Here is a 10,444-nt window from a genome sequence, read left to right as displayed (position 1 = left end):
TGGGGCAGCCAAAATTGTTTAAAAATGTGGATTTATGTCGAGCCTCAGAAACATGCACCTGCTCCCCATTGCCCTTATCAGTGCATACACACCCTTTTGGCCTCCTTTCGTCCCAAGATTAACTCCTTACTACCTGTGCTAAGCAGAATAATGCCATTTCCGCCCCGCCCCCCCCAAGATGTCCACGGTCTTAATCCCCAGAATTTGTGACTACGTTAAATTTTACCCACAAAGAGTAGTTAAAGGTTGCAATTGTTTTACTCTAAAACAGATTATTCTGGATTACTAAATGGGCCAAATGCAATCACAAGGGTCTTCAAAACAAAGAGGGAGGCAGAAAGAGATGTGACTGAAGAATGATTAGAAAGGCTCTGAAAATAGAGGACAAGAACACTGGCCAGGTTTGTGGTAACCTCTAGAAGCTGGAAAAGACAAGTGGGTTCACCCCTAGAGCCTCTAGAATGGAACTCAGCCCTGCTGACACCTTAATTTTATCCCAGCGAAACCTGTATTAGACTTCTGACTTACAGAACTATAAGAAAATTAATTTCTGTTGTTTTAAGTTTGTGGTAATTTGTTACCATGGCAATAAAGTAATGCACTACCCTTCAAACATCCTTTGTTCCTTCCCAACATATGACTAAAACTATGTCCTTTGATGTCTTCAGTGTTCTTGCTCATGCTTCAGCCTGGAATATTCTATTCTTTTCAAAGTCCTACTCTTCTTTCAAGGCTTGGTCTAAATAATACCTTTAAAATAATTCACAATCCCACCTCCCCTTTCAACTTTCAGAAATTATAGTAATAACCTTTTCTCAACTACAAAGCATCCTGCTATTTAGCACTTAATCCATTCTTATGTGAGTTATTGCCTTTGATTTCATTTTAAACTCCAAACAGAAAGTCTTATTCAGAGAGAACCATAATGGGTTTTCAATAAATGTGTGCTGAATGAATGAAGTATTGATTCTCCAGAGCCAAATTCCAAACACCTATAATCTCCAAAGTCTGAATCACACCAGATGGCAATAAGCTGCCTGGTAACCCTAGTTGATTATTAATATTAACCCAACTAGATACTAAGGTCCTTTAAAAGAGACCTGTGTCCCTATGGGTCTTCTGTAACCTCTTTATCTCTTAGCGCAGTATTAAGCATATTACTTGGATTTTGAAAGACTGGTTATTTGAATTTAATAGGATGAAATTAAACTGTCACACCCTGCCTATTTTTATCATTTATCATCTTGTCCTCTCTTCTATTTTACTTTCAGGAAAGATTCATGTTAGAAATTTTGATGAATGTTCTTTTTCAGCATTTTACTTTAATGTAACAAAAATGCATCAGCTAAAGAGAAAAGGAGGATTTTCTGCCAGACCCATCTTGCTTTTCTCTTTCTCCTTTTCCTTCTTTCCCTTGCAGATTTCAGCTCAATCCATCAAGTGCTTGTTGAGTAATGCAATTCATAACTCTCTTTGCTCTTAGCAACTACACATAACCAATCACCTAGATTATTCTTTAAATATTTTTTTGTGAGATATTTCAAATACCTTTTGGAAAAAGTCACCTCAGAAGTTACATGAATCTTGTTCTTGCTCCTTTCAATGGTTACAACCGTTCCACCAAGATTCCCAGCTTCTCCATTAACTTTGATTCTTTTTTTATTTTTAGTCCAAGCCTGTTTATTTGGTCTCCTTGATTCTCTCTTGAAGAAACTGCTCAAAATTGGCAGTATCCATGACTCCATCTTCTAGAGGGTGAGTGCAGTCAAGGATAAACTTCAGAACTTCCTTCTTTTTTTGCCCCCCTACACCGAAAGCTTTTTCACAGGAGCCATGGCAGAAGTGGAGGCAGAAAGGGGGCCATTCTCTTTTATGTATCAATCCATTCCAAATGCCTCAGTTCCTAAGATTGGACTAGGCACTGTAGAGTGTTAAAAAAAAAAAAAAAGAAGGTAGAAATTCTGGTTTCTGTCCACCAAGAATTTATATTCTGCCATTTATATGTAGTAGGATTGGAGAACACGACAGTAAAGTGCTAAATTATGTGGAACAGACCTAGAGGATCGTCAAGAGTATAATGATGTCATAGTAGTTTCCTACTGCTGCTGTAACAAATTACCACAAACTTCGGAGCTTCAGACAACACAGACTTATTATCTGACAGTTCTGGAGGTCGTGCTTCCTTGTCTTTTCCAGCTTCTAGAGACTACCTGCATTACTTGACTCCTGGCCCCACGTCCCATTGCCCATTGGCTTTTCTCCCTCTACTACCACTATAGCGTCACCTCTTCTCCCACTCCGATCCTCTGGCCTCTCTCTTAGAAGGACCCTTGGGATTGAGCCCCCTTGCATAATCCAAGATAACTTCTCCTTCTCAAGGTCCTTAATTTAACCACATCTGCAAGGTACTTTTTGCCATGTAAGATAACATTCATAGATTCTGGGGAATTGAAAGTGGACGCCTTTGGGGGCGGGGCCGTTATTCAGCCAACCACAGTTGTATAGTGCACAATTGAGAAGTAACTAGAGGAATTTTTTTAAAACTTAAAAGAGGAAATGAACTTAAGCCAAACCTTGAAGGTCAGGTCAAATGTAATATGCAGAGAAAAAATAGTAAAGCCTTCCAACAGGAAAAAAACACCACAAGTAGCAAAACAAATACTTCAGACTCAAGGACTTCAAGATGCTACCTTTTGGGAAAACAAAACTAACACAGATTCAACAGTTAATAGAAGAACCTAACAGGAAAAGGTGTCATATAGTCTTTTAGGCCAAAATAACTTAAGAAAACAAAAGATAACACAAAGTATAGTCATATAGCTCTGAAGAAGTTAGTCCAAATAAACGATGTCCAGAAAGAGTTAAATACTGTATATATTCATAGCAAAAGGAAAACAAGCCCATTAGTCCTTGAAATCCTAAAGGAGCAAATATAATGTAATAAATCCATCAAAGCCATTTATTCACCTCAATTTTGTGGTTTTCCTTAAATTTTCCTATATCCTTTATTTTTTCTAACTGAAAAGGAGTAGGTAGATAGAGGATTCAAGTAAAGAAAAAAATGTTAATACATGAAGATTTTCTATTCCTTTTATTGATCAGAATTTCTCATATTTAGAATGTGCTGAGATTGATAAGTCTACTCCCAGTTTGACCTACTTCTCTCACAGGATTTTCTTCACCTTCCCCTTTATTTTTCACCATCCTTTTCCAAAAACAAAAGAATGGAGGAAGGGGGACAAAAAGATTTGAGTGAGGGGACACCTGGGTGGCTCAGTTGGTTAAGTGTCTTGCCTTATCTGCCTTCTGCTCAAATCATGATCTTAGGAACCTGAGATCGAGCCCCACAACGGACTCCCTACTCAACAGGGAGTCTGCTGCTCCCTTCCCTCTGTCCCCCTACCTCATGCTCCCCCCCCCCAGTCTCTCTCTCAAATAAATAAATAAAATCTAAAAAAAAAAAAAAATCTGAGTGAAAAAGATGTAGGTTCCAGGGCCTGCAGAGAAAAAGGATGGTAAAGGGGAAGATAAAAAGATAAACAGGAGAAAGACATTACAACCCATGACTTTATGCTTCTTTTTTTTTTTTTTTAAGATTTTATTTATTTATTTGACAGAGACAGCCAGCGAGAGAGGGAACACAGCAGGGGGAGTGGGAGAGGAAGAAGCAGGCTCCTAGCGGAGGAGCCTGATGTGGGGCTCGATCCCAGAACCCCGGGATCACGCCCTGAGCCGAAGGCAGACGCTTAACGACTGCACCACCCAGGCGCCCCATGACTTTATGCTTCTAGTGGATTAAAGTGTTGCAAATATGAACACACACAAGGTATGTGCTCACAAAATAATAAAAAAAGGAAAGAAGGAGGAGTGCCTGGCTGGCTCAGTTGGTAGAGCATGGGATTCTTGATCTCAGGGTTTTGAGTTCGAGCCCCACAGTGGGTATAGAGATTACTTTGAAATAAATAAAATCTTTCAGAAAAAGAAAGGAAAGAAGGAACTGAAGATAGAAAATCAGAGAAGTTGGGATACTAAGGAAAAACAGTTTACCATTTTAACTATGGTTAACCAATCTAAAAGTGTCGCTCAAGCAATTTTAACCACTTTTCTCTTACATATTTACATGAGAAATATTCTTTTACATTCGCAAAGGGCTAAAATACTTCCACTCAATGCAACTCTGCTACATTTCCCATCATTCTGTGTAAATTAATTAAGGAAAAACTCACTTTTAAATAGAGTCAGGAGGCTAGAAGAGGAGAACATTACTACTCGATTACAGGAAGAATTGTCAATTACAGATCCCAACAGAAGAATCTTCAACAGGAAGAATCATCAATTACACGCCCCAACAGAGAAAAATGTACATTGCATCTCCTATAAGAAATCAACTCCCTCTGTAATTCAGCCAATGAGAAACTCATCACACTGAACTTTTGCTTTTCTCCAAGGGACTTTTATTCAAAACAACCCCTTCCAACTTCCTCCTCCTCCTCCATAAAGTAACATTCTTCTTTGTAGGATTTGCCTGTGGTTTTGCTGTAGGGTGTATGCCTCCAGTTGCAATTCTTTGTTATTCTTGCATAAACCCATTTTTGCTGGTAAAATGGTTTTGCTGGTAAAAAAGTTTTCTTTTTAAGGTTAATAATTCCTTCCTTGCACTATGCAAAAAACCCATATTTTTACGTGGATTATTTCACCAACACATTCTCTTAACCTTGCCACCAAAAGGTTTGTAAAATATATGCAGAGGTCAAAAGCAATGGTTTTTGAAATGTCTTAAATAGACTATACTTTATTTTTATTTATTTATTTTTAAAGATTTTATTTTGAAGTAATCTCTATACCCAGCATGAGGCTCAGAGTCACAACCCCAAGATCAAGTCACACACACTGAGCCCACCAGGCACCCCTAGACTATTTTTTAGAGCAACTTTAGGTTCACAGCAAAATTAGGGGTAAAGTATAGAGATTTCCTCTATACCTCCTACCCACCCCCCCAATAGTTTTCCTTAAGGTTCACTGTTTGTGCTGTAGATTCTGTGGGACTGCACAAATGTATAATGACACCTATCCACCACTATTAGTATCATACAGAGGAGTTTCACTGCCCTAAAAATCCTCTGTGCCTGCCTGTCCATCCGTCCCTCCCCCAAACCCTGGCAATCACTGATCTTTTTACCCTATCTTTTTCAGAATGTCATATATTTGGAATCATACAGTATCAGCATTTTCAGATTGGCTTCTTTCACTCGGTCATATGCATCTAAGTTTCCTCCATTGTCTTTTTGTGGCTTGGTGACTCATTTCTTTTTGGCAGAGAGTAATATTCCATTGTCTAGATGTGTTGTCCAAAACCAGCCTCCGTGCTTCAGAGCGAAAATATAAAGCGAAGACAGAGTTTGGAATAAAGCGGAACAATAGCTTTATTGCTCGGCCTGGCCAAGAAGGCTGAGGCAGGCTATGGCCTTCAAAAACTGCAAGCCGGCCTGGAGGCAGGGGCTGAGGCTGTTATAGGGAAACACATCTAGCCAGTTTGGACAGGAATTGCAATGCTACTAGCCTCCTTCTACCGGTCTTTAGGGGTGGTACCGGCTTCCTGAAACAAGAGGCTAAGAAGGGGGGAGGGGAGGTTTGCAGAAGGGAGGGAAAAGATTATTTTAAAATGGAGCTTTCCTGTAGCATTCGTGCAGCCATTTTGATTTTTGTTCAACTTTAACCAGTTTCAGAGGTATCACAGTTTATCCACTCACCTCCTGAAGGACATCTTGGTTGCCTCCAAGTTTTGGCAATCGTGAATAAAGCTGGTAACCGTGGGGCGCCTGGGTGGCACAGCGGTTAAGCCTCTGCCTTCGGCTCAGGGCGTGATCCCGGGGTTCTGGGATCGAGCCCCACATCACGCTCCTCCGCTATGAGCCTGCTTCTTCCTCTCCCACTCCCCCTGCTTGTGTTCCCTCTCTCATTGGCTGTCTCTATCTCTGTCAAATAAATAAATAAAAATCTTTAAAAAAAAAAAAAAGCTGGTATCTGTGTACAGATTTTTGTGTAGACATAAGTCGTCAACTCCTTTGGGTAAATACCAAGGAGCAAGACTACTGGGTTGCAGGGTAAGAGTGTGTTTAGTTTTTTAAGAAACTGCCAAACTGTCTCCCAAAGTGTCTGTACCATTTTGCATTTCCACTGGCAATGAATGAGTTTCTATTCTCCACATCCTCACAAGCATGCAGCGATGTCAGTGTTCTGGATCTGGGCCTTCTAACAGGTGGGTAGTGGTATCTCATAGTTGTTTCAATTTGTATTTCCTGATAACATATGATGTGGATCTTTTCATATGCTTATTTGCTTCTGTTTATCTTATTTGATGAAAGGTCTATTCAGATCTTTTGCCTATTTTTTAATCAGGTGGTTTGTTTTCTTGCTGAGTTTTAAGAGTTCTTTGCCTATTTTGGATAACAATCCTTTATCAGATACGTCTTTTGCAAATATCTTCTCCCCTCCAGTCTGTGGCTTGTCTTCTCATCCTCTTGATATTATTTTAAAAATGAAAACTTGAGGGGCACCTGGGTGGCTTAGTCGGTTAAGTGTCTGACTTTGGCTCAGGTCATGATCTCCAGATCTTGGGATCCAGCCCTGCATTGCGTCAGCTCTCCACAATGGGGAATCTGCTTGCCCCTCTCCCTCTCCTTCTGCCCCTCCCTGCTAATGCTCTCTCTCCCTCTCAAATAAATAAATAAAATCAAAAGAAAGAAAGAAGAAAGAAAGAAAGAAAGAAAGAAAGAAAGAAAGAAAGAAAGAAAGAAGGAAGGAAGGAAGGAAGGAAGGAAGGAAGGAAGAAAGAGAAAGAAAGAAAGAAAGAAAGAAAGAAAGAAAGAAAGAAAGAAAGAAAGAAAGAAAGAAAGAAGAAAGAAAGAAAGAAAACTTGGGCACCTGGGTGGCTCAGTCAGTTAAGCATCTGCCTTTGGCTCAGGTCCTGGTCCCAGGGTCCTGGGATTAAGTCCTGCATCAGGATCCCTGCTCCACGGCAAGCCTGCTTCTCCCTCTGCCTCTGCCTCTCTGTCTTTCTCCATCTCTCATGAATAAATACATTTTAAAAAGATGAAAACTTGAACAGAACCAAGACAGAGGGCAGGTTGTCTCCTTGAAAAGGGGGAGGTTCTCAAGTCTCCCACAACAGCACCTGATCCTTTTTGACATTTATGGGTAGGGAGACGTTTTTGAAACATGCAGCAGTGGAAATAGCAAAGGATTTGATGTCGAAAGATGTGTTTCAATCATAACTAAGACTTTGATTAGCTGTATTAGGATTTTTTTTTTATTGCAAGTGAATTAGTTCAAACTTGTCTAAGCCAAACAAGGAATTTATTAACTCACTGAACTTGAAAATCCAGGAGTTGCTCTGGCTTCAGGGATAGCTATATCCATTTCCTCAAATGAAAGATCTGGAATATCTTTCTCTCATTTGCTCTCTCCCTCTCCCTCTCTCTCTCTTTTTCTCTCATTCTCCACTGGACTTTCCTTCATATTGGCTTCACTCCAGCAGCTCTCTCTGGAAAACAGCTTTTCATAGTTCTTACAGTTCTCAAGTGAGGCCAACTCACTCCTAGAATTCACTTATTTCACTCTCGTAAAACAAAAAGCACCTTAAATTACTTTAATCATAATACCTCCCTGTATACCAGTCTCTGTGTCCAGAGGACATAGAAGATCCTGATGGGCCAGTGTGGGGCACATGTAATGCAGAATAGAGCCCCTTGATCGGCAGTCCTGTTAGGAGTTCTAGAAAGACACAGGAGTAGTTCCTTAAAGGATAATCAGAGTCCTGTTACCAAAAGGAGGAAGGAAATTGGCCCAACCAAAGCAACAGATGTCAACTGTATCAGTTATGAGATTTGAATTAAGGCACTTAACCTCTGTGTGCCTCTGTTTTTTTTCATCAGGAAAAGAAGCAGGAAGATGATAATACTGGACCCACTGCTTGACATAATTCTTGTGAGTGAGAATCAAACACATCATAAAACATATGAAGAGATCTATAAGTTGTAAAGCACTATGGGAAATAATAGCAGCCCCTAAGTATTTATGTGCCAGAAGAAATATTATTTTTGTTATTAGTGCCTTGGTTACATATATTCACCAACCTTAACTTGGTTCCTTAAATAGACTTCCATGGTGAGGTAAAAGAAACTAAATGAGGGGTGCCCGGGTGGCTCAGTCGGTTAGGCGTCTGCCTTTGGCTCAGGTCATGATCCCAGGGTCCTGGGATGGAGCCCCACCTCAAGCTCCCTGCTCGGTGGGGAGCCTGCTTCCCCCTCCCCCACCCCCATGCATGCGTGCTCGCTCTCTCTCTCTCTCAAATAAATAATCTTTAAAAAAATTCCAGTGAATCAAGTTATTTTAAAATTATTGCCCTAGTCTTTGGCCTTCCTATAAATTTCCTATCAACATGTTTTGAATTATCTTATGAAAATGACATCTCTAAATTTATTCACTTACCTTCATCTTTATTTTTTCTAAACTGCTCATTTAAGGTACTAGATAAAAAATCACGTTTAAAAGCATTAATTTTTATTAACAGCTGTTAAAAACAAGACAACAGTCCCCAAACAGTCATTTAAGCCCCAGGTCACCACACCAGACTTAAATACATTTTTGGCTCTCCCAGAACTGGAATCTTAAACCAGCTCAATCACAGATCACCTGATGAGACTAGTTATGTCATCTGCCTGGGAGACCTCTGCTGTCTCCTAAAGGAAAGTAACTTTGCAATAAGCAATCCGCTTTCTCGCCACGATAAATTCCTAGTTCCTGCTCCTTTCTGCCTATGAAAGTCTTTCATTCTGTACAGCTCCTTGGTGCTTCTTTCTATCTGCTAGACTGGATGCTGCTGCCCGATTCAAATTGATTTCTGCTCAAATAAACCCTGAAAATATTTAATATGCCTCAGTTTAACTTTTAACACAGCTAAAGATTTCAAAGTGTCATTTTCCTTTTTAAGGTTTTTGGAAAAGTCTCTATTATGTGTTCTCAGGGGGAAAAATGAACTCTAATTTAATTTACATAAAGAGATAAATATAATCTGTCCATATTTCATCATAAACCTGGCAGAACAAATTCCTTAATGTCAGTGACTACAGCAGGATTTTGCCAGCTCTGGTTGTCCTCAGACCTGTTAAATAACACAATTCAACCAAATGAATTTGAAGATCTAATTGGCTTTAGTAAATGACTCATGGGTCAGAGAGCAAGCACCCCATCTAGCAAGCAGGGAGGCGCTCTGAGAAGGTGTACAAAATGGAAGGTTTTCATAGACAGAGGGTGGGGACAAGAACAAGTTACTAGCAAAAGAAAAGGATTGTTCCAGAGGAAGCTGTTTGCTAGGGGAAAAGCAAGGGATCTTCTCATGCAGATTACCTCATCTTTCTTTGGGGGATGGAGAGGACCCAGGTGACAGACTCCTTGGCACTGATGGAAAGAAACATTTCCTGACTGATTGGTGAAGGCCACATTTCTTGGAGAGGTCGAAACTGCAATTAGATGGGGTATTAAACTCTGGTTTGGGAACTCTAAGTGACACCATTTGGAGCCTGCGATTCTCTCTCCCTCTCTCTCTTTTTGTAACCATTTTCCCCTCTTGATCACATCTCAGTCTGTGATGTGATCAGATTTGCAGGCATTAGTACCACTCTCAGCTACGGCTCTGCAGTTCCCAGGTCTAGTTGCTCATTTGTGTGGTATCCACACCTCTTCACTTTTTTACTTAGCCTTGTGATATACGCGGTTTCCGGTTCACCTTCTCTAAGTTGGGTATTTTCCTCATTCCTTAGATGTTCCAGTCTTAGGGAGATCATTTGCTTGGCGGTTAGCAGCTATAAACATCTTTAAGGCTTCTGAGAGAATACAATGCACCAGGGAGATTACTAGGATTACTATAAGCAGGGCAATTCCCAATATTTGGAGTGTACTTTAGAGCCGTGGTCCCCAGGACCTAAACCAATCAAAATCAAATAAGCCAAAGAGAGACCCCCATGGAAAGAGTTTACTTTTTTAAGCCAGTTTTAACTTCCCCAGGAGGGTAAACCCAGGCCTCACAGCTGGTGTGGGACACTGCACAGACACCTCCTTGATCAGCTAAAACATAATCAAGAGCTAGTCTCTTATTAAGGACAATTTTAACCAGAGAGTCTAAGGATTTTTGTTGGGCGGCTATTGCTTTAGCAGCAGACTTTGTAATGATTTTAAGAATTAAGGAGACGTTTTTGATCAAAGCTTCATTTGCTTTTATCCCTAACCAGGGAAATAGGGACCTGCCAAAAGAAGTGTCCTTTTTAACTTAACAGTGTCAGTTGAGAAAGAGTGACCAATGAGACTGTCACCAGCTAGACCCCAAGACCTGACTTTTACTGCCCACCTGCTTTTACCCACCAACCTTTGTCCCACATTTTCCCTT

This window comes from Ursus arctos, unplaced genomic scaffold (assembly GCF_023065955.2).
Source record: "Ursus arctos isolate Adak ecotype North America unplaced genomic scaffold, UrsArc2.0 scaffold_36, whole genome shotgun sequence".
NCBI lineage: Eukaryota > Metazoa > Chordata > Mammalia > Carnivora > Ursidae > Ursus > Ursus arctos.
Note: the sequence above shows the minus strand (reverse complement) of the source record.